Source organism: Caloenas nicobarica, chromosome 9 (assembly GCF_036013445.1).
Source record: "Caloenas nicobarica isolate bCalNic1 chromosome 9, bCalNic1.hap1, whole genome shotgun sequence".
Lineage (NCBI taxonomy): Eukaryota > Metazoa > Chordata > Aves > Columbiformes > Columbidae > Caloenas > Caloenas nicobarica.
This window is the reverse complement of record NC_088253.1, coordinates 21177092-21202706: the sequence shown is the minus strand read 5'-3', so window position 1 is coordinate 21202706 and position 25615 is coordinate 21177092. Positions and strand designations below refer to the sequence as shown.

The window sequence follows — 25615 nt, the reverse complement described above, 5'->3', positions numbered from 1 at the left end:
CTTCAGACACATGGTATGAATTTTGGGGTTGTCATATTCAGGGACAGGAGTTGGACTCGATGATCCTTGTCAGTCCCTTCCAACCCAGGACATTCTATGATTCTACTTTTCCCACTGCACTAATTTGACAAAATACAGTGCCAATGGAACAGATTTGGATCAGGGAGGACTTTAAGCTGGCAATTAGCATCCTCTCCCCATATCAACTGCCTGCTCCTACGCCCTTCTAAGCCTGCGAAAACACAGCATGGAGCTCCTAATCAGGAGAACAAAACAGAGGAGAGAAACCATACATCTACGTGGTAACAGATTTATGGGTTTGTTAGATTGGTTAAAACATGGAGCACATCCAAATTATTGTCAAGCGTTGGTACCTCCTTAGCGGTTCTGGTTCAGAAAATACCTCTTGCCCTGGGCCTTTTTGGACAGATCACCACAGAAAAAGCGAATGGGAATCTACTGATTGAAAAGTGTAGGTTTGTAATAGTAAAAGATACTATCCAGCCATAAAACTGCTGTAAATCATTATCTCGTACCTGATCACCCTTGTAGCCATAATCCATTTGTGTCATTCTTACACCTCTGATCCTTGACATCTTTAATGAATCTATTTGCTGATATTCCCAGTATCTGAATAATCAGGGTCTTCTCCTATAAAATCAGGAAATTGAGGCCATTTTGCCTGAAGAAACCTGCATGTCCCACCAGCCAGGCTTTGCGGTATCATGATAAAACCCACCATGGGAAAGGCAGAGGTGTGGGGTTTGTCCCTCTGCCAACAAAAGCTTCGTAGAAAGTATGTGAGTGCTCATTTGAGCAAAGACTCAAATGGGGTCTTCTTCCAAATGACAGAAGAAAGAGAAAGCTTCTAAACTTGAAATAAAGCAGAAGGGAGAGTCAGCATGAAGAGAAAGTGCAAGCTAAGTGCATGCCTTTTTTTACTTTTACTTGCTGCATTATGGGCAAGAAGCCAAGAGCATATTATTCCATAAAAATTAAGCAATGTTATGGTTTTGGTGTCCCAAAGAAATGGGTTTTGGATGGATAGACATAAAATAATCCCACATCAAACCATAATCAAGACATGACATATGCTGGTTTTAACCATCTATGACATGCCTGCCATCAGGTACAGTCCAAGAACGGCAAATATGGGTGAAGTGGTGGAAAGGAGAGTAAATCACCTAGCCAAAGCCAACTCCCAGTTCACCCAGTTCATCCAAGTGAGCAGTGAAGAATACTATTATCTGCACCTTGCCACTCAGTGATACTTTTCAGGGTACTTCAAGCAACATTCCCAAAAGGTTGCTACTGACACAGACATCCTGTTGTAAAACCTGCCATCAAAAAGCTGTGAAACAAAGAAGTTTTCCAGCAAGATCAGAAGCTGATTTGGGCAGGAGGATGCTGCAGATGACACTTGCTGGGCTGAAGACAAGACCTGAAGCGCAGAGAATTAAACTGTACTTAGATGCAACCAAGGGAGATCAACATTGCCATTGCTCCTTTCATTAAAGGAATGTCAGGCAAGACTATTCCTGCAGGTTCCATCAGGTCTTTGGCCATTCCAAAACTCAGGTAACAAGGATTTGGCAGAGAGGCAAGAGGGAGAGAACACCACTGTGAATTGCAAGACCAAATCTCTAGTCATTTTACTACGAAAAAGCAACGGACAGTCTAAGCTCTTAGAAGATCATGACTAACACTTTGTGAAGTTAAAAATCAACTTTCATGCTCCCAGTTGCAAAGACACCAGTGGTCTTCTGTTTGTACTAACTGTTACTGTAATGATACAAACAAGAAAGACCGGCTGGAAGTGTTCGGCTCCAGAACACTGTGTTTAGAAACAACAACAGAGAAATGACCCGCCCAAAAAACACTGTGGACTCTCTTTTTTTCTTGTTAGATTTCCAAACATATTGTGGACAATGAACACGGCTGATGGAATTGCTGCATCTGCTTCTTGACCTGTTTTACTGAAAGGCTACTTTAAAACAATCTGAGTCCCTTTAATCTCACTCATTCTTTCCCGATATTTACAAAGACCCATAAATTACGAATGACCAATTTTGAGCTGAAGCACAGAATATGAAAAGAACATATTCATCCAATGGTATGTTGCAGGTCAGATCTTTAGGGCAGGCTGAATCTCTCCAAAGTCCTCCACTTCCAAAGTCAGATTTCTGCATTTGTGAAGGGTTTTTATTCCTTTAGCCATGACTGGTAAAACGACCTGGACCTCCTGACCTGGAGGCACTGATTCAGAAGAGGGGTGTGAGTTCCAGCAAATATGAACGGAATATCAAAATTCCTGTCCCTCCCAGCTGCAGGAGGCAAAAGCCAAGCTCTAGATCATCCATTTCAACACTTCTAGGAAACAAGTTGCCCATAAAGCTAGGCAGAACACTCACACACTCACTTGCAACCTGAAAAACAAACAGTAAGGAGAAGGAATTTCTTACCTTTCCTGATATCTGAATCGCTGTTAACAGGCCCCGTTGAACAACAAAACCAGGGTCACATCACACATGATATCTCTGGCTTCAGCAGAAGGAAGAAGGAAACTGGTGATTTCTGTCTCCAGAGGGGTGCCCACTTCTGACATTCTCTTGTCAGCCTCAGGATACACCATAATTCGTGTTCTCTGCCACAGTCCTTCCAGGAGCAAAGGAAGATGTTTCTCCATGAATTCTGTCTTCCAGGAATAAAAACATATGATCGGATTTATTCAGGAGTTTCTTCCAGGGATGACAAAAAGAAGAAGGAGAGTTGGAAAGGAGTGAGCATTCCCACTAGGTGAGGTCCCTTCTGAAAAGGTCCAGCGTAACACGTCAGTATTATGCCAGTGGCATAGCTTGCATTGAATATTTCCTTTTAGCAATGAAATGGAAAGCTCAAATCTGAGCTCTTACATCCCTGCTAGCTTGAATGCCAGAGTAAAAACTTAGCTCTGTACTTGTCCTTTATTTTTTCAGATATGAATATGAAAAATGAAAATTTGAAATAGCAACCAAAAAGCTGACCTTGCTCTGTAGGTAGCACTTCTTCCTTCAGGTGCAGAAAAAAAACCCAAAACAACTCCCTGAAAACCTTCCATTGTCTAAACTGTGCTTGAAGATTACCTAGCAGACCACCACCCTTCCCTTATTCTGGAATTTTGTCCTGTGTGGCTGTTGAGCATGTCCTAGGGCAGGTCTAAGGGTTGTTCTGCTCCAGCTGACAGGGAGGACAGTTGGAGATGGTCTCACTGCAGCTTCACGCCTTGCATGATGCACAGGGGATGTGCCCTCCTTGGTTGGTCCATGTCCTCTGGCTGGTGTATCTCCACCTTGTGACATGGGATGGAGTTCCCAGCAGGGGTATCTTCTAACCTGGATATTTCTTTACCAGGAACCACTACTTACTACAGGTGCTTCTTTGGGTTAAGGAGTTTTTTGGAGCACAGACTGCCTCTTCTTAGTGTACTATGGACAAACCCAGGTCTCAGCAATCTTCTAGCCACTACCACCATGCAACACAGTAAAACCTTCATGTTATTTAACCTCCTCTGTGGGATGGCAGGAGACAGGAACAGGAGGACCACGGTGGGTATGCAGGAAGAGCAAAGTGACCTACAGCTCTCCTAAATACGGGTGTTTATTACTTTCCCAATACGATAAAGCTGAGTCCAGTCCCTTTTGTGCCAGCACCACGGAACTGTTATTGTTTCCTGCATGTGGAGGTGGAAATGTCGTATTTCAGCCCTGATTGGCCGCCTTCTTATTTTGTGGTTTCCATGTGTTAAAACTGACTAAGAGGAGTAACGTGTCCCCTGTAATGGTGAGAAGCAGCTGCTTCCATGTGATCTCACAGCCCATTAAGCAATGCCAGGCTTGAAGGTGTTATTGGAGGAAGCATTTTTACTGCCAGGATTTCTTGGGTTGAGGCACCAGAACAGACTGTTACCACCGCTCAGAGCAACAGCAAAAACCTCCTCGCAGCTATTTAGACCAAAACTGGCAGCGCTTCACGTCAAAATGGATTTGTGCACATTTATGATTTGCATGGGGATTTTATCACAGCATGCAAGTCTTGGTTTTCTGCCTCAGTGCAGGGAATCCAAACCCAAACACGCTTCTCTTTCTGTCTACTTCATCTTTCTGGAGCCAACATTGGCACAAACGACTCTCTTCCAGTACTTTCCTTACCAGGCCAGCAACTTCTACTCTTTCTTTTTTTTTTTTTTTTCCTGAAACAAACTGGCTTTGGTTTTCATTACAGTAAGGGCTGATTAATCTGGCACTCGTTGCTCTTCACCTCATAAGGGGGTGACACCAGCAACGACAGTCACAGCGAGGGTCACCAAAGAAGGACCATGTCCAAACCAACTGCCCGAGATAAGATTTCAAACCTCAGTTATTCTCCTGTAACACATGGGAGCAGCTTAATGAATCTGAGAAATACCGTGTAAGGGAAAGCTGGAAGACAAAATCCCCGATCCAGTGAAAAACTCGAGCAAATGGGACATTAGAATGACATTGGTTGTTACTATAATGACATCAGTAATTTTACTTAGGGAGATGATTTCTACTTCTCTTCATGACAGATGCAAAAGGTAGACTTCGATTTATCTGCTTCCAGTTACAAACGTATGCAAAATGGCAAGGCCTTCAAGGATGCAATAGATATCCTATTTACATAGATAATTTGCTTAGAGAATGATCCATATCTCTACATAAGCAACTACACATTATCTGGCCAGCCAAATACCAGCCAACCTATTACCAGCACACCTTTGCTCTCAGAGAATCTCCTATGAGCTTCATGGTGCTACAGAAAGAATCAATTGGCTCAAATAATTTCACTCTTTTTATTAACTGAGGCCACATTTAACAAAACAATCGTCATAAGGACTTCAGATTTCCTAAAATGGTAACAACTCCCTGAACTACTGGATTGAGAAAAGATCAGCTTTTAAAAATTAAAAAATAAAATCTAGAAAAAAAAAAAAGGAGGCTGGCAGTGTGATTTCTTTAAGATGTTAAATCTGCAGTAAGGCCAGCCTGCACAACAACAGGAAAGAAAAACCAAGACCTCCACAATGCAGCCACTGTTACCCTGGTATAATGTGAAATCATCTGATGGAGCAGAAAAATTCCGCAGCTAAAGCCCTTTCTTGTAAAATTACAGCCCAATTCGAGGGACTCCAGGGAGACAAGACAGCTCCTCTTGACTGAAAACCTAGGAACTAGTAAACTCCCAGCAAAAATTACCAGACTTTCAAAGTCATATCACTTAATTTAGAACATCTGTTCGGATACTGAGTGGGCTAAAATCTTCCATAAGAAATAGATCAGGAACTTCATTTTATTCTCTGCTTTTTAGAACTCTACAAGGAAGAGATTTGCCTACTATTCTTAATTTTTCAAGTGTGATATTCTCATCAAAACCCAGAGTATTTTATCTAGAAGCTTATTTTTCTCCAAATAATTATTTTTAAAATAATATTATGGGAAGAATTTTGTATACTTATTTTCTGGCTTCTTTACTTCCTTTAGTCTTCCTGGGATGATATTGCAAGAGTGATTTACATGTTCTTTCATGTCATCTTCTAGAAATCCAGAAAGATAAATAAATAATCTGTCTCTCAGGGCTTTTTTTTTAAAGAAAACCAGAAATAACTGCACTTCGCCCTCTACTTTTGCCCAAGTTCTTCAGAAACGCGAGGCTTCCTGCAAACCGAGATTAGGTGCTAACGGCAGAAATAAAGAGAAGTGTGTTTATTACACTGTAAACATAAACGAAACAGCACCTCGGTGGTTGCCAAGGTGTCATTCGTGATGGGCAAATCTCACAACAGCAGCAGCATCAGCCGGCTGATGTAAAGCCCTCAGCATGGTGTGTGTGGCATAACACGAGGGTCTGAAGTCGTGACTGTGGTGTTGCACGGTGCACCCTCGAGCCGTGGCACGAGCGTTTGGGAGGACACCCAGGCAGCCCTTGCAGGAGGCTCCGAAAGGTCTCGGTGCAATCGATGCATCCCCCATCGCTTCTCGAACTGGGCCTTCTGCCAGCACATAGCTGAAGTCTACCCATTTAAACCACAAGGAATTTCTCTTGGTCCAGCCAGGAGAACTCAAATGTTCCTTTTTTTAAAAAAAAATTTTTTTTGGTCTGGAATTTCTCAATAAAAACTTCGCAATGACAGAATGTCTGTGGGAAAAAAAGCCGTGCGTGTCCCTGCCGGGACTGAGGGAGACCCAAGGACCTACCGTGGTTGTGAAGGTTTTTGTGTCTTCTCACTGTCCTGTGTCCCTGTACATCCCCATTCGGGTCTGCTCCCCCCACACGGGAGACACACATAATTCTTCCCCGCCTTGGGCTGGAATTCCCTTTAGCAACTGCCCGTCAGTTCCCAGAGGCAGCAGGTTTAGGGGTCTATGGGTGCCATGCTTTAGGAGCCAGAGATCAGGGATATGAAATCTAAGATCACTTTCAATCAACGGAGTTTTAAATGAAAGTCTCATTTCTGCAACTAGATAAGTCAGAATTGCTTAGGGAACACAAGAGGGCATCACTATGGTCCCTTTTGGAAGCCAGGCTAGAGACACTATGGCTGTTTGCTGAGGCACCACCTCTGCCATCCTCTGCAGCTTCCCTGAAATAACTCCTACCCAGCAGTAATTCATGGTTCTTGACTAAGCTATAGAAAAATCTCATGGGAATCCGAGAGATAAACGGGCTTTGGTTTTCCATAAATAGAAGCGATGGAAACGGAGCATTTATGTTGCCTTAGACACTGCCAGAAGGCTTTGCAGCTTCTCTGCGAATCTGTAGGATTATATTGCTCTGTGCCTAAAAACATATTTACACTGGGAACAACAGGCTGTGTGGAAATGGCGTCTTTTTTATACTGACAAACCACTGGAAAATTAAGCCACAGTCCTTGATAGTCTTTTGGACCACACTGAAAAATAGAATTTAGGGAAACATGAAGAAACTTAAATTGACATCAGTAACTGTGAAAACCTCTGGCTTTGTTAGCAAGTGTCTTTCAAAAGCAACTCCTAATTGTGGCCATCCTCCTGCAGCCCATCGCTTCGGTCTCCTCCATTTGTCCCCTGTGGAAATCTGGTGTTGAAAGGACAGATACCAGATCTGACCCAACTCTCCTCCTGACATTTTTATCTTTCTGCCTAATACTCATATTCTTCCAGCTGGGTAGGCTGTTGAAGCAAGGTTAGGTCTATTAAATACAACTGCCCCTGTAGTTGCTTACAAGGTGGGATTGCTACTGCATGATTTACACTTTGTCCTTGTCGCTACAGCCTTATGATTCCTTTCAAATCCACTGTTGGGATTACTGACATAAAGGGTGATTTCTTTTAATTGTAACATCATTTCCATATGCAAAGTATTGGGGTGTGATTAGCGGTAGGTCTTGTAGGTCATCTGAAGGTCAATGTGTACAGTGCTCAGTTAGCTATACTTACAGAATGCTCACTTGCAATACTCACTTGCGATTTGGCGCTAACGATGTTTTACAGACCGATCGCATCAGATGAGCAAATGCTGCATCAGACTGAAAAGTGAGTTCAGGTGACACCTGCCAGCTCTTCAGGTGGTGATATGTAAAGGAGAACCCCGTGCTGGCAGCAGAAGACCGATGGTGTCATCCCCTCTGGTCCTTTCTCAGCAGTTGCAGTTATGCAAAGGACACAAGAGGTAAAAAATCAGGTCCTTCCAGTCCAGAAGCTAAAACAGAGAGCTCTGGGAGTAAAAAAATAAATAGTTGCAGTTTGTTGATTCTCAGCACTGATTCATGCATGCAGCCTGGATGTACATCAAATCCTCCGCTGAAAAAGCTGGATTAGTCACTGTTTCCAGAGAAATACGTCTTGCAGCAGACACCACAATGTACCTCTTTCCTTCTGCGGTGACTCAGGCAATCACTACTTAGAGTCTGCATTGGCTTTTTAAAAAAAATTCAAACATGAGATTAATTATATCAGTCATTAATTACCCCGATGCCGGGCAAGACTCCCATATACAAAGCAAAGGCTACAGAATCTCCTCTGGTATGACCGAGGGGTCTATTGCATCTTCATGGGGCTCTCCCCAAGGAAAGGGGTTGATTTTCCTCCAGAAGAGGAAAAGAGGAAAAAAACCAACTTGGCATGAGGGCAGGAAACACTCTGGGTTTTCTTTTTATGTCACATCCCTCCCTGAGAACATTCCTCCTTTTCCAAGGGCAGGGCTGACAGTGTTTTGCTTCCAGGTTTCAATCCCTCTTTGAACAAGCTGCCATTGCCCTGCACCAGGACTATTCTTCCTGACACTGGTAACATTTATTTGTCATGGCTGAGGAAAAGAAGTGAACTGAATCACACATATATCCATTTCTAAGAAAGGCTTTTAAAACTCTCCAAGATGCTTTCCTCTAAGTGTTCGTATGTATCATCTGGGCAGCTGCCAGACCACCAGCCATGAGGAACTATCAAGTGTAACAATTCTCTGTTATTTTATATATTCCTCCAGTTGGAAATAACCAAATATTGCTGGCGTCCCGTGGAAAGGCAGTCTTGAAACATTAGTGACATTTTAAGAAAGAAATAGGACTTTCATCACATAATAGGCAAGACCATCTTCACGTCTGTCATTTCTGCCACTTTTCCTTGGAACACCGATGAAAGAAACAAATTCAAATTTATCTCAGCTGGACTAGACATCAACACCACCTTTGCTTCCCTTACTGCTGGACTTGAGTAACGGTTTTTCTGTAAGTATAGCTAACGGAACAGATTAAAAATGTTTCACAAATTCTAAATGTTTCAGATCATGTCAACCCTTGGACCTTGATAAACACGCCCAGAGTAACTGTTACCATGACAAAACTATAATAAAAACTCCATCTCTGCAGGGAAATAGACACTGCAAATACCATTATTTTATAAATACCTGCCTATTTCCATAATCCTCGATTTGCTTCTACTTGCATACATTTTGCATGCATATTTTTACCGTTTCCTTTGCACACCTCAGAGGCTACAGTCATAACAGCTGCATTGTAGAGCCCCTGCTTTTGGCCAGCAAGCTGTGACAGGTTCAGTGAAATCGGCAGGAAAAGACGTAGATCTGTTATGAAGATCTCATCCTTGTCCAGATACTGCCAATTCAACACCGCACTTGCATTTTCAACTCACTCAGGTGCTCTGGAGAGGCTTCTTGGATGAGGGACAAACCACAGGAGTCTCAATACGTTCGGGCATTTAGTTGGTTCTAGCTGACTGGGGAGATGACCATTATTTATTACAAAGGAATAACACCAGGAAAACGTCTGACATTGATGGGCAGTTGCATAGCAGAGGGCTGAAGAACACCAGATTCTTCTGTCCATAAGCCACCTCTTCTTTAAAATGCAAAATATTAGAAGCCACAGCTTCTTTAAATGTGATCCTGCATTGAGCAGAAAGTATAGCCTGCTGCTTTTATTCTTGGTGATCTAACCCACATTAAGGCAATGATATCAAAGAAAAACTGCCAAAATGTAGCTCATTTCTTCACCCTGAAGTATTTACAGCTTAAGCTAGATTAGGCAAAAAATACAAGAAAATGAACATGACAGATAAGATACGTAACACTTCCTGGGGAGAACATGAGAAGATTTCCAGAGATGGTATTAAGAGAGGATTTGAAGGAAAGGAGAACATACAAGATACTACAGCTGTTAAGGAAATGAACTGGAAACATTTCTTCCCGCTGTGGAAAAGGTTGGACCTTTGTTGAAAAACACAGAAATGAAAACAAAGAACCTTTCGTTTTCAAGCTGTGTCAAAAGCACTTTCACCGGTTTTGACAACCTTTAGAGGGAAAGGTTTTGACAAATCCCATGCTCAGGCTAACGAAGAGAGACAAGAGATCAAAGGAGAGCAGAGGTGCTGGGGTCTGACGAAGCCATTGATGGGGACAACAGCGAGGAACTGCAGAGAGACGACGCCAGGAGGAGTCAGCAATGAGGTCAATAATCAATGTGAGCCACAGCCTGGTTTTCCTAAAGATTCGTTTTCTTAGGAGTTCAGAAATCATCTTAAATTCCCTCTTTTTTTTGCTTTTTGATAGCTGAGTGGCAGAAGGGTCCCCACAGCATCTCTTCCAGGCACTCCAACAGCAAATAACCCTTTGGTGCAACAGCCCAAACTCTCACGCACAAAGATGCAACATGCCACAGGAAAACAAAAAGCAGAAAGAGAACAACTAAGTGCTTAGTTCCTTGCAACGTGGAGATGTGAAGGTCTAAAACCCGGCTTTGGGGGAAGCCAGCCACATTTCTCTTTTTTGCTGGCAGCCCTAAAGCAACACGAGGATGGTAGGAGACAATAACTGGTCCTAATTGCAGTGAGTCTGACGGGATCGATGCAAGGTAGTGAAAGGACGGGCAGGCAGCATTTTGGCTGCTATAAAGAGCACTTCAGAAAGGCCAGGTTTAAAGAAATAAAAAACAGAAAACAGACTGTTTCTGGGGTTGGAGGGTGGGTGCAAGACAAATCAGTTCTGTCTAAAGAAGCTCCTTAAGATGATCTGTGTGCTGCTTTTCAGGTCATAAACAGAAATGTGCTGCACACGAGGAATTTGTTCTTAGTTCTGCTTCATGAACGGGCAGGCAACAGCCTTAGACAAGTCCCTGCTGTTTTATTAGAAAAAATATTTTAACAAGATATTCTGTCCTTGAACAGGGGCTGTTATCTGCTTTCCTGGACACCGGGTCCCCAGGGCCAAACCAGAGCATGTGGGACTGGGAAACAAGCAGAGGAACGGGCGCTGCCTCCCTGCAGCACACCGGCTGCCAACAGGAGCTGCCGAAATGGACTTTCCTCTTGTCAAACACAGTGTAAATCTCTGTCCCTGAAACAGCTCCCTGAAAACTGGCTGTTCCTACCCCTGCCCGCAGGGCTCTGCAGCAAGGCGGGAGCGGGGAGCATCACTGCCATGGACCAGGGATACGGGCTTCAAGGTGCGTTGGGCATTTGATACATCCGCCAACTTATTTACAACGCCCCTCCACTGCTTCTGCCTCCAAGCACACTCTCAGCTTGGAAAACAAGAGCAGCCCCTGGGCTAAATTAGGTACTTTCCCATGCTGGGCACATTTCCTGCCTCACTGACCACATCAGGTAAAATTTTGCTGCAGTCTAGGCAGTGTCCCTCCCAGCCACCCTCTTCTGAAGGACTGATGGACCCATCAGGGGATTAATTATCCCAGCAGGTCTCAGCAATATGCCTGTCTCTCCTTTTGCATGAAAGACAGGAGACAAATTATTCTGCTGCCAGGCTGTAACACTTCTCAGATGATCAGGGCATCATCCCTTCCTCCCTCTGGTTCAGCCACTCATTTCCTTGTGCTGTGGGTACATCCACCATCCTTGCAGCACCCCACGGAGACGCTTACTCCCTTTGAGAGATTAATAGCCCAAATTTCCACAGTCAAGGGCAAGCTGGCAAAAAAAAGCCACATCCTGTGTGAGTCAGGTGCAATAGCGCATGTGAAATGTACAGTGGCCTTGTGGTTACATCAAGCTGTGAAGTGATATCCTGGGCAGATTCCTTCTGCATGTCCCGTGGTCATGAACATGCCAAGAAGTGACCCTGTCCTAGCAGCCTTAGTCAGACCTTGCAAGCTCTTGAGGCTTCTGGAAATAAATATAAATAAGGTTGTGCTTATTCAAAAATACGTGTAAATAAACACAGTGTTTTGCTTGCTGTTTCTGGCTTTGACATGTGTAAGACTTTTGGGTGGTACAGCAAGATGCAGGGATGGTGATGGCACCATCCTATGGGACCCATCAAAGGCAAAGTATCAACCAGAACTTTTGGGCAATATCTGCACTTGTCTCCAAGCCACAGCATTTATTCAAAGCCCAGTATAAAGGTATTTTTCTTTCCAACAGCTCATGATTTCTGCTAGGTTATTGTTGGCTACCCTGTAGATATTTTCACATCTATTAACCGGTAAAAAGCGACATTGTTCTCTCCCCTCTCTGTTTCTGTAGGTAAGATTGTTTTGGAAAGGACACCTTGTAGGTTAGATAGGCTTCGCCTTGCCCTTTAGTCATGTGAAAACATGATCAACACAACATACATATGTAAAAGAAGGACCCAGTTTCAGATTTATAACCCTTACACAACCTACCTGGAAATGAGGCATGAAATGCATTATAAAAAGTATATAATCAAGGATGAGTTTAAAATTTATTATAGGTAACTTATGGAGACCACTACATGGCTGAACTTTAAATCAAATGCCCTTCAGCTGTATATTTCTGCAAGCTTTTGTATAAAACTCCATTGTCTTATTTCCCTTTACTTGAAAAAAGTCTAAGCATTAAAAAACCCATTCTATTTTCTATAAATTCAACAGTGAAAACTACATAATCTGAAAGACAATACGAACCTGCCACAGAAAGTGAGTTACAGTAGAAAGCAACACTGGTTTAAACTTTGGGGGAAAATGTCATTCAACAACATAAAAGAGAATTCATCCTCTCCCACAAAGATTTCATTGACTCAGCTAATGCATCTCTCCATTTTCCTTATTACTTTAAGATGTTCTTCTGACCTCCATACCCCCACTATAATTATCCTGTTGGTATTCGTTTCTCTCTCTTCCTCTCCCAAAAGACTGCTATTGTCTTTCTGTGAACAGATAAAAACCAGATGGGGAGGACATGGAAGAGATACCAAGAATTGGGCTATCTACCTGAATTTTGTGAGTATGGGAAAGCATTATCAAAATTAGATCATTAAATTACTTTCTAAAACCAAATAGAAATATTTATTTAGATTTTAATATTGTGCCAAGGAAGTGAGAGTCATGATCCTTCCAAATTACATGGGGCCAGAGCTTTATCTCCTCTAAATTTCTCTGCACCACAAACCAGACAACTACACACAACCAGCACAAATATACAGGAGCTTTGTTAGCCTGCAATGATTTGTCAAGAAAAGGCTACAGTGAGAAATGCAGGAAAGATTCTCTTACCCACAGAAGGAATACAATATAAGAGCAATTTTTAAAACAAACCAAAGTCTCGCCTTTTTCTGCTGATATCTCTTGTAGCTGGACTTCTTGATATTTGTCTGGTAATTCTTGAAAGATTAAGAAGTGAATCACAGTCCTTACACCCCGAGCATGGAGAGGTTCATGGCAGGTATATATACATATACAGTTATGAAACTGTTTCATCTAAGTGCTGGTTGTAATCTATCTGGGATGCTCTTCGCCTTTTCCCTGTTGTTTGGCGCCCTGGGAGACAGCGTTGTGCAATCTTTCATGCGCAGTTACAGTTCTGCCAGTTATAGTGGAAAAGTTTTAGCAAGGAAAAGCTCCTTGGCTGGACACCAAATGCACTTTTAAAAATTAATTTCAGGGTTTTGCTAAGGCTCAGCATTCGTGGCTAGGAAAAGCTGATGTGCCCTAGATTTCAGTGCACCAAAGCAAACTGCTGACACCTTCGTCTGCTCTTCCTGGGACTGTCCCACTGCGTGTTTCTTTGCAGCGGTTACCTTCTGTTTGCCTCTTTTCCCCAGAAGACTGTGAGTGAAGTCTGGTTTTGGTTGAGTATGAGCATTTCCTTACTTTGACAGCTAATTTGTAGCCTGCAGCCCGATGTTATCCCAGCAATGAGTTTATGGTCCCATTACCATCATCTGGTAGCATCTTCCAAGCAAACAGAAACCCTTTCTGTCATCTAGTCATCACACCAAAGTCAAGTTCACAAGCCAAAGAGTAACACAGAAGCCTCCACCAGACAGCATAAAAACTTTGTGAGTAAGCTAATCCTGTGGCCAAAAATAAATACCCATGATTGAGTTAGACAACCCAAATGCTGCTGAAGCCTGACCTGTTATGAACATGTGAAATGTTAAATAAATTCTGCTGAGCATCTCCAGATTAAGCCGGACACTGGGCAGTCCAGATGACATTTAGGATTAATGAGCAATCCAATAAGTAGAGCAGAAATTTGGAATTTGTAAATGGGTAGTAAGTCCTTTGCAACCCCTGAGTAAGCAGGTTGTGTGTAGGTGTGACAGCTCAAGTGTGTGAAGCCAAGACCCACAGACTGGTGACCAAGGTCTCCCCTGGACAAGGGGAAGAGGACCAGATGCTATTATACCTTCATCCCTTGTTCAGCTGCACAGATGGGCTTCTCTGTCTGGATACAGAGGAAGACTTCCCAGCTTTCATCTGCCTCCAGCTACGCATGGCAGAAAGCAAAGCTGTTTCCCAGTGACTTCTTCCCACAGCAGTGGAAAAACCTGGGTAGAGAAAAACAGTCCTGTGATCCCTTGCTTGGTGCAAAAGGTTGCCTCAGCCAGTCCCTAGAAAGAAGCCGGCGTGATGACCCAGAATGATAACGAGTTGTGCTTGCAAGGCTCAGGAAATACTAGAATAAAGTGAGGGTGAAACATGGAAGAAAAACACAGGAGCACAGATAGAAGGCAGAGTCAGGGGGAAAAAAAAAAATCCAGCCACCAAACAGCCAAGTATAGGGTCTATATATCTTCTTTTACAGACGTGTTACATTATCCCCTGCTGTCTGCACATCACACCGTATCACTCATTCTGCACAGATTTACACGATGGTTTTCTCCCCCTTGGTGACACAGTGCTTTGGCATTTGGACCGGCAGGGCAACAAATATTGATCTCTCGAGCAACTCCTGATTCCAGCACACAATGTCCCGCGCCGCAGTCCAAGGCTCTGGCTGTCTCTTCTGCTCCGCTTTATCACTGATGTGTTGGCTGCATCTTCTACTTTTTTCTTTTTTTTTTTTTTCCTTTTGTACTTTTGCCTATTTTTTTTTAATCAAGCTTCCCTCTAGAAATCCGATGAAATGAATAACCACACTGCCGTGGCATCAGCTGGAACAGCGTTGAATATAGAGCTGAGATTTATATAAGCTGAATGTTCAGACAGTTGTTCAGGATGGAAAATATTAACCTTCAGAGCCTGACAGTTGATTTTAAGCAAACCTCCTCTATCTAATCTATTTATACGAGATCTACTCACTGCAGCACCTTTACATATAAATCTTTTAGATGTGTTTACCAACAGATACATCGCTAGGAGCTGCAGAGAGTAAAAGCTAGAACAGGGATTTTGGTCTTGAGCCCTTTGCTCTGCTGGCACCACTGTCCATACCTCTCCGTTTCCCTACAAGGTCCCTGAAGCCTCTCAAGGCTGGATTTTGCTGCTTTCAGGACTGTCCATCACTTCTACAAGCATTTTATCTGCTCAGGGGAGGAAACGTAGCCAAAAGGTGTGAGGTATTTCAGCGCTTCACATCCAGATTTTGAAACAGCTCGAGATCCAAAATATTTTTCAGGTGCCCCAATGAGAGTAAAGTCTTTTCAGTCCAGCTCATCTTCACCCTTCAAAGCTAAATAACCCCCATGGCTGAGGCACAGGGACTGTCCGTGGACCCTTCATCTGCAGCGAACACAGGGGAGCAAACCTGCTGGAGAAAAAGGGGAGCAAGAGGCTCCCACTGGCATCACTTCTCATGACCTTTCAGGTACTTTGGGACCTCTCGCACATGGGTGTAGCTCCAGGTTCTGGGAGCAAATTAGCTGACACTTGCTGGTTTGATTTTGTTTTGTTTTGTGGCGTTTTTGTAATTTGCAAAGGATCTTCCTTGGCTTTAAAAGAAAGGCATGAAAGAAGGGAAACTAATAGTTCCTCTGGGAGAAAACACCAGCTAGCAAGAACATAAAAGTGATTAGATTTTTTACAATGCATTACTTTTTAAACCATTCATTTGGGAGATAGTACTGCTCTTGTTATACTTAAAGGTGGAAACGGCAGGCTCAGAAAATTCAGAGTAGAGGCAGGAGAACTAATGACTTCAGCTCTCTTCTCCCAAAGGGGTCTCGCAAAGCTTGCTTACCTTTTTCCTCCTTCTTTCTCAACGCAAATCACCTGAGATCACTTCAGCAAGTCCAAGTCAGGCTGGATAGGGGGACATTTGCAGGAGAAGAGCTCTGCACAGGTCACAGAGGAGAAAAGTTTAAGTAAACAGAAGTTACGGCTTTGCTGGGAATGCAATGATGTGTCCCAAGGACTGCAGGGTCTGTCACTTGTCTGCAGGCTGCACAGCACCGGGAGCAGGGGACATCTCGATTCTGGGTGAGAAATGCCTCAGGGGAGCTCATTGCAGGGCTTCGAAGGAAAGTCTCATGTTTGTGATTCCCTTTGCATGAAATAAAAGACTGACTTCGGCCCGAGCTTGGCTCTTTGCCTGTGGAAAACATAACAGTATGTAACGTTCCTCATGCCAGTGGATAGCCCAGTAACTATTTTAATTACTGTTTATGGTAACTGAATCGCAATAGAGAATTCAATAGCACATATTTATGTTCTTAACTCATAGTGAATACATTTCTCCTCTGTATCCTGGGTAGGATGCTGTATTCAGGACTATACTGGTTCAGATGCACTTAAAACAGTTATACCTAAGGGTAGTCAGAGCATACTTGCCCAGTCCAAACCAATTTCTGACATAGATTCTCCCAAACAATTTTGGTTAGTTTGAAGGGCTGCTGGGAAGAGGAGTACCTTGCAACTCTGAGCTTTTCCGAGGAGCCCACCAAAAAAAAAAAAAAAGACAACCAGTTGAAGATCAGCAGAAACATGATTTTTAGAAGGATAGCGGAAAGCATGACGGCTTTAGAAAACTAAAGCAATGATGCCATTATGTGAGCCCTTGTGGAGCTGGTGAAGAGGAGCTGTGAGGCAGAGCTACTGCAGTGTCCTACTGCAGTCGACTGTCGAAGCCTGCACAGACATGGCCGTGATTGACAGGTTGGTGATTGACACGCAGCAAACAGGACTCGGCTTTAACCATCCTTCTTCTCCTACTGCTCGTCCTTCTGACCGAACTCATGCTTTCTGGTTTTAATGCGGTCAGCCCCTCATTTTAATTAATCAGAGCCAACTACTGTGCAAACCGTCCACCTGTTCCCCTCAAGCTGCAGTGAAAGTCCATCAATAACCAAAACACAGAACACACGTAAGCTTTCCAGCAACGAAACTAAAGCCCAGGAAATACCTTGATACCGTTGTCCCAGGGAACACCGACTTTCATTTCTTTTGATTTCTCTAACATCTGGTACGCGTTGCTGAGGAATGATGCTCCCTTCAGCCTTGGACTCCTTCCACCCTGTGAATTCAGCAACAGAGTCAAGACACCTGTATCGAAAAGCAAAACCATCCAAGTCTGATCGGATATGCCACCTGAGAGATATTATTCTTTTCAGATGAGAGGCAGCAATTAGACCCTGGCTATACTGGAAAGACAACACTGTATTTCTTGCAAGAACTGAGATATTAATTTCTGGCACAATTCAGACTCAGGACATTCTTGCTCTCCTGAAATTCCCCCATCCTGAGTTTACAGTTAGTGGTATTAATCTTTATTACCCCACCAAAAAACACAAACGCAACTTCTGTTGCCTTGCCAGTACCGTCTGGCTGTACAGCCCCAACCCGGAGTTACAACGGCGAAGGAATGTGCTGCAATGGCAAGTCTTGCCAAGCCTGAGGTAGGATCGTTCTGGCCTCTCCAGGCCTTTAATAACGGCCATACTTTTCTACCTACCCACCCTCCTGCTGAAGGCAGCGCTGCAGCAGGCAGGAGGCCACAAACCCCCCCAGATGGGTTGCTGAAAATGCAATATGAGGGGACATATATATTGGGGTGATAGCCGTGATCTCCGGAGAAGGCAGGATGGCACTGATGGGCCAGTCTGTGATTTGGCACAATTAAAACAATACGCATATTTTTGCGGTCACCATTCCGGGAGTTTCCCTGGGCTGTCTGCTCCCTGTGGCCCCAACGTTGGCTGTTGCTGTAATGACGGGACAGACACTGCAGCGACAGCTCAGGTCACAGAGTATCTGTGATGGAGGAGCTTTGGTCACAGTCCTACGCAGGTGGGATCATGAGCTGATACTGCCAAAGCAGTATATTTTACTGATGCAATATTATCACAGCATAAATAACGGTGCAAACAGAAAACAGCTTCGTTTATAAAAGTCGAAAGTAACACTCTAAATCTCAATCTGTCTCCAAATAAAACCTCTCGATGCCATTGCTAAGATATGCAGTCTTCACCGCAGGCTTTGTCTAAGGAGGGAGAGGGCAGACTCAATTAAATACCGCTTATGCCAAGCTTACAAAGAGTGTCTTTCCAACCCGAGGGTTGAACCACCCGGGCCAAAAGGCAAAAATCATCTCAGGTAGAACTGAATGCCTACAGTCATTGACAAACAGCTTTGCAAGAGCTGAGTGCAGTAGACAGAGCTATTTGTCATAGGCAGGGGCCAGAAATAAATGTAGTGACCTGTAAAACCAAACACTTCTGTGCCTCTTATTGAAAGCGCGCAGGATATTCCTGTTCCAGATCCGACACAATGGCTGTGTCTAGCCGGACATGCCTTTAAGTGATTGAACTCAAGCTCTGTCTGGGCAAGGCGTCAAACTCCACAAATCTCTATCCAAGGCTCACACCTGATGGCACTTTGAGCCAGTCCAGACAATAATCTGGAGGTTTTGTTCCACTTCTTCAACCCTCTCCGTCCCCACCCGCCAGCTGCCAGCCAGGCTGCCTTCCTTCAGAGAGAGCAGGGCAGAGCAAATGCAAGAAGAATATTTTAAAAAGCAAAGACGACCTTGCAAAAAACAAAACAAAACCAGACAAACAAAAAAAAAATCAAACTTCTGTCATCCATCCAGATCTTAGACTGAGGAGGTGTGAAACCATGTGCTGGTAAGCACCTCCAAGCACTGGCTGCAAGAAATGCAGCATCATGGAGCGATGTGTGTTCAAAGGGACCAACACCCTGCTAAAAACAGTGCTATATTTAAATTATATCAGATTGCCCATGGCCTTGTCCAGCCAAGCTTTGAAAATCTTCAAAAATGGGGATTTCACAGCCTTTCTGAGACTGCGTTCCAGTATTTGACAATGATCACTGAGTGGCCACCTCTCATTGCTTAGTTTTGTACAGACACAGCATCATCAGCTCCTGCTGAGTCTTACTCCAACTAGACGTTACATTATATAGAAGCATCACCACTGGTCGCTATTCCTAGGGGTCAGAGTTAGACTAAAACTTTAATTGAGCCCTTTATCGGTGGACTCAGGCTATTCAGAAGTCAAGAATATGCAACTTCCTGATTCAGAAAAAAAAAATGTAAATAAAATAGGCACCTAAGCAAAAGTTGCTCCTGAGCAATCTGCTCTCACTGACCTTACTCTGAGTAGAGATCCCGTCCAACCTCAAATATTCTGTGTGATTTTAGTGGAACTTAAAATAATTTTTCATGTTGTTTTGACTATCACTGCATTTAAACAGGCATTTACGTGCATTCCTGAAACACAGCGTTAGTGGGTAGCTTGTTGATAAAGCCACGGATTAAAACTGAGAAACTTTGACAACCAGATTTTATAGAACTCCAAGCCTGGTCTGGAGATGAATTTAGTTGCTTCAGCATTTTTCTGCATGAGCTTCCCAACTTCTACGTTTGCCAGAGTGGCTATATGGATTTCATGGGAGCTATGGTGATTTATACAGAGGCACTGATTCCGCTTTGTTATGCCCATACTCCTGTTGTCCCTCTATCAAAGCCACAGTTCTTCTTTACTTACTTTATTGCACTGGCCTCTGAAACCGTGTAACTCCTCTGGATTCTTTCTAAAGCCTTCAGATATATGACATTCAACGGGAAAACAAAAAGCCAAAGAAAAGGAACACCGTTTTCACAGAAGAAGAATAGCCTGTAACCTTATATATGTGGCTTCCAGGTTTTGGCAATAGCAAGCCCACAATTTGCATATTCTAATATGCATTATCTTGATAGCAATTACACTGCCTGAGGTGCACTTTGAACGAATCATCCCTGGTGTCCTAACGCAGTGAGTTTCCGGGGGAAAATATCGCCTGTTGTATCCTTAGCAAAAGAAGGCCCATAAATAAAATAAAATAAAACAAAACAAAATAAAATAAAATCTTGAGTCCAGACATTAAATGCTGGGGAGGGATGGAGGCTGAGGGAAGGGTAAGATGAACATGGATAGGAATATGGCTTAAAAAAGGGAGAGAGGACTGGAAGGTGGGAAGCTGCACATGCTGCACAGGCCGTGGTATTGCCCCGTCTTCTGCTCCAAATGTCCCATCAAACCTACATTTAAGTAAACTGCAGAGAGAAAATCCAAACACTTTCAAAACACAAATCCTTCAGCAGCTCAGCCCAAGCTGGAGAATGGTTGGGTTAGAGAAGAGGTGGGAAGGAGACGGTTCACAACCTGAAGGTCATCTCAAACTTCTGAAAATTGTTAGAAGGGCCACAAGGCAACAGCCTGTCCCTGAAGGTAATCAAGTCCTTTAACTATGACAAAAAACTGGGAATAACGCTGGCAACAGAACAGACAGTCTCTTCCCGGGGACAAAAGCCAGAACACACTGATTTATGGCAAGAGGAGGAGGGATTTCATTTTTTTTTTTAACTGAGCCAATCTGAATCATTGTAGAGGCAAGAACTTAAAAATAAAGACCAGATCCCACGTCCTTTCTCAGTTTAATTGCAGTCACTTTAAAAGGATTTTGTTTGAACAAGGATTCCTGATGTTATGTCTACTCAGAAAAGAAAAAGACGGTTTTTATTTCAGTTTGGTCAACCCCAATGAGCCAGCACAGGTTAAAACAGAGGTGAAAAGGCTACAAGAACATAAGAACATATGGACTGCTTCAGATCAAAGGTCCTTATATGCTAAGGGAGGAACATACAAGCATGGGAAGCAGTGAATAATTCCCATACTATATTCAGCCCTTGGAAACCCACAGCTTTAGACAGGTTTGAAGTCAGAGGTCCAAACCGATGGACATGTTGAAGAGCCTCTCACGGGCCCGTGCTTCTTGTGACAGCTCATTCTTCACAAGATCCCACAGAAATGAGCTCCTCAGGACTGTGGGACAAATTACTGCTTCTCAGTTGATTGAAACCCCCTGCGTGGGCACCCCAGATTCCTCAGTTATGAGTAACGACCAAGAGGTGATTTGGTTTTTAGGTTGGGGTTGAATTTAAATAGCTGAATTGAGTGAGAACCTATGCTATTTTTCCTTCCTTTAATTCAACCTTAGTTTCATTAGCTTTAATTAATATGAATCAGTTAACTGGCATTAAGAACACATTTTTCGGTTTCTGTATGTGTATAAACATACCTTAAGTCAAAACAGAATCAGGATGTAGATATGAACCAAGCCAAGGATCCAAGCACACTGTAGCCTTAAGGAAATCTCCAATCTAAAGTTTGTGCTTGAAGTAATTAAAAAAAAAAAAAAACAGTCAGATGAGAACAGTTTCTTAGTCTATCTGGTTTTTATTTTAGCTGAGCCTACCTGATTGCAACAAGGATGAATGACTAATTTTTTTATTCTAAAGCTCCAATCTCGATAGCATACATCATTTTTCTTTCTATTTCTTTTTCTTAAATATTTTTGGCAAATAATTTCCTTCTCTGGCTTCTTACACCATATTTTGTATAGGAAGGCTAAGGACATGCCTGGCTACATGAAGGGGTCACAATCCAGGTTACAGATTAGGAAATAGTACAGTTTGTCAACATTTGGCCCTGGCAAACTTTTAAAATATAAATACAGATGGTTTTATTTAAAAGAGAAAAAGTCCAAATTCTACTAAAGGTTGAAGCTTGTTTTTTTTCCAATCTCATTTTTTCCCTGAATGCTTGGTACATTGTGTTCCATTGTTATCAACTTTAATCATATTTATATAATAAAGTGTAATTAGGAAATGGAAACAGAAATTGAGAGTCCTTTGGTTTTGTGGTTTATTCAAGAAATCCCTAGCCCAAAATGAGTAGAATTCATATATGTTAGGTATTTCTGGGAGTATATTCCTATTTTAGGGGGGAATACAAGCACAAGTAGAATAAGGAGGAGAACTCATCTAATTGCTACATCTGTGGACCAGACAATTAAATCCCTTCGTTCAGAGTCTGACTCTGAACTGCTCTTTGCCTAAGCTCTGATCCTGTATAAGTTGCACAATACCTCAGATGCAGTTCATATTTTAGGAGTTCTTGCTCAGGTAGAGATTTCTACCCCAGAAAATAGAAATTGAAGCCTTTACCATCCAGCTCTGCAGCATATCTCTCTGCATCAAAGTTGACAGTGGGGTCCTCAATTACCAAAGAAAATTGCACAATAAATTTTGCATAACAAGAACAAACTCTCCACCAAATGCCTATAATTCAGGCCAAAATAATTAATGTAGAAAATTTAACATATAGCTTTCAATAAACCATGTGATCCAGCACTTGAACTTCAAGAAATCAGTCTAACATGCATCACAGGCCTGACATTTTCAGTGACCTTTGGATGTTACTACTTTAAAAATACCATATCATGCAAACTTCATGCCCCAGGGCTAATAATCCAATAAACCCACATCTTGTCATTGCTTCCTGTTTTGCTGAAGCTTTTCATCTCTCTCTCCCCTAACAAAAGCAAAGGGATTCGTTTGCTATGTGAAGCAGAGGCGATAGCCCTGCATTGAATAAAATAAAAACAGTGCTATTGCTCAAAAAAGGGGCACACTGAGAAGTACAAAATCAACATTGCGAATAAAAGGTCTGGGTTAAAAGACCACTGTTTTTAACAAGAGAGGTGGAAAAATATGGCATTCCTAAGCTAGATAATGTTCATAGCAGGACACCAGCGAGCGTGGAGCAGAAACAAAGTTTTGTAGATTTATTTCCCTGGGAATCTTATTGCGACTCTGCGTGACGTTTGGCTAAGCTAACACGGGCAAATATGGTGGAGACAAGACCCCTTTAACACGAATGTGAAACTAATTAAAACATCCTGCTCAATTTTGTCAGTTCAGAGTCAGGCCTTTGGGGTAGACCCATGAATCCATTTTAGGTAGTATTTGTGCTCAGGGTTTGAATAAAGAAACAAAGAGCGAACTTGCAAAGGCTGAGATTGTATCACAGTTAGAAGGCTTGCAAGAGATTCACCAGCCCAGATTAAATTCCAAATATTCTTGGAAAACCAGTGAAATGGGCTGAAATGGAAATCATCAAATTCCACGATGAAGAGCAAAGGATTGCACTTCGAAAGGAGAAACTGAGTGTGAAAGGGGAACTGGCAGCAGGGGCTGTACTTGGGTGTGAAGAACCCAGGAGCAAGATGGAGCCGACTGAATGAGTCAGTGGGATGAAGTTGCTTGAGATCAAGCCAACCTCTTGCAGGGATGCAGTAATGTGAGTACTCCAGGGTTACTCCCGCTCGGTGCTGCTGGCTCTCAAACTCAACCATCGCCTCTGCTCGGGGATGGGAAAAGTGATGAGAATAAACTCAAAAGAAGACAGAAGAGAACAGCTGGGGGAAAAAGACTTTGGAAAATACAGTGTATGAACAAGAATAATTGATCTAAGCCAGAAAAGCCGCAACAAGAGATGGGAAATGAGTGTTCACAGCTAAGCACATAAAGATCACTATCAAGGAAGGCACCAACAGCTCTCTAAGACTGCTGCAAAGAGCACATGGAGCAATTGGTTTTATTTGCAACAGCTACCCTGAACACATCTCTAGGCTTAAGCACTCTATGTAATTGTTACTTTGTTAGGATTTTTTTCCTCCTTTACATCAAACGTCCTGAAGGCAGCAGTAAATATATATATATATATATAAACAACATGCTACCTTAGTCCTCTGCCCCATAGGAACGCTGCAAAAACTTCAGCTTGGCACAGATGCAAAGACACTCCAACCCCAAGAAGAACGTGATCCATTTCCATTTTGCCATGAGGACACCTTTTATTTTCAGTGCAGTTTTTGCACTGAGCCCATAAACGCTATGATACCTGTCCCCTGGGATCAGTACCTGAAGGAGAAATGAGCTACATGTTGAGTTTTCTGTCATCAACATGAAAGGCTGGTTTGTGTCGCGCAGAACACATGGTCCAAGTGCATCAAGCAGCCCAAAGCATGGGCAATACTTCATGTAGTTTTATTAAAATGTGGTTTTGATAGTCTTTAGGATTATAAGACATTCATCTTTAAGAAAATTAAAAGAAAAGTGGATCAGAAGGGGGAGGAGACAGCGCTCATTACCCTGCAACTTGGAGTTAGAATGTCAGAAGCAAAAACTTGTGGTTTTCTTTCCTGTTAATGCATGAAGAAACTTCAGGTTTTGTGATTCAGCTGTAGTTGTGCTATCCAGCATGGAAAGAGTTATTTATTTTTTTAAATGCTAAAAGGCAGCGTGACAGCTCTGCGGCACCGGTGGGAACAGAGTGAGTAGCAATGCCGGGTGGAAGAGCCATGTCGCTGTCCCAAAAAATGGTGGCCACAGCCTTTTCCTTCACACACTACCCTACAGTACGTCCTGCTAATGCACTTGAGAAGCAATGTGACATTAGGGTGATATTTGTACCCTTGCTAACTTAATTGAGTCAAAATACATCACTGAGGCAAGAGCTGAAACTGCCATGAAGCCCCACTAGTGACCTCAACAACCTCCAAAACGTCCTTTGCACAAGGCGCAGATCTCACCCCAAAATGCTGATTTTTAGTCCCCTGCTGTGCCTGTGCTTTGCAGAAGTGAAATTCTTGCAACACCTGAGCTCCTGCAGCTCCAGGCAAACCTCAGGGGACATATCGAGCTCCCAGCATAGGAAAAGCTTTGCTTTCTGCAACAGGATGCAAATAATCAAGGTTTGACTATATGACGTATAACCGCGTTGGGCAACGTTTCCTGAAGCAATTTATCCCCCGATCCAGATGGGAGGTGCTGCAAAATCTGACAGGGGCTGCGGCTAGCAAATTATACTGGAGATTTAGGAGATTGTAGAAAATATTCCCGAAGCTTTCAACTCCATGTGCAGCTAAAGCACGGAAGGCAAACAGGATGTCGGTTGTGCTGATAGAGGAATGTAATATAATTGAAAAGATTTGGTTATTATTGTATGAGGAAATGATAAGATCTTGTGCAGAGTATGGTTTGGTCAAGAAATGATACGGGAAATAAATGGTATCAGTTCTCCAGGCTTAGGACAGGAGAAACATTCGGGACAATGGGCTTGTTCTCGTTTCTAACAGGCTCTGGTAGATGGACCAGCTATAGCGTTCAAGAAAATGATCGTTTGTGTCTGTTTGGTTTGTTCAGCTGCCAAATGTGAAAAACACTTTCAAGCAAACTCTCAAAACCTTTCCCATTCTCTGTCAGCACAGCTCTGCACACCCAGCTTCACCAGTGCTGCCCGAGTCAGCTCCCACATCCAGCACCGCTCCTCTGAGAAGACTTCAACGCAATGCCACCAGAACTAGTCCCAAGGAGAACCTCAAAAAATAAATAAAAAGAAGCTGCCCCCTTTCATAAGGTAACGCTCAGGTTCACCTCTGGTGACGTGACCTCAGACAACTCTGGTTTTCGTTTGCAGATGTCATGGCAAGGGACTGTACCCAAAAAGATCTCTGAAGCAGCAAACCATTGCCAGCCTGGGCTTCACCCTGAGTGACATTTCGCGCTTCGCCACATGTAACCCAAATATT

General features: G+C 43.0%; 1 protein-coding gene across 5 annotated transcripts in view; it reads right to left on the bottom strand.

Annotated features, from left to right (window-relative positions):
* LOC135992239 (hepatocyte nuclear factor 4-beta-like) overlaps window positions 1-16191 on the bottom strand; it is a 63595-nt gene extending 47404 nt beyond the window's left edge. For 2 of the 5 annotated variants that reach the window (XM_065641259.1, XM_065641262.1), the window contains exons 1-2: window positions 14151-16191; window positions 2463-2695 (exon numbers count right to left, since the gene is read on the bottom strand). The gene's annotated coding sequence lies outside the window, so the exon portion shown is untranslated. The remainder of the gene's footprint in view (window positions 1-2462; window positions 2696-14150) is intronic. The other 3 variants (XM_065641258.1, XM_065641260.1, XM_065641261.1) reach the window with 3 other exon arrangements.
* Between the last annotated feature and the right edge of the window lie 9424 nt (window positions 16192-25615).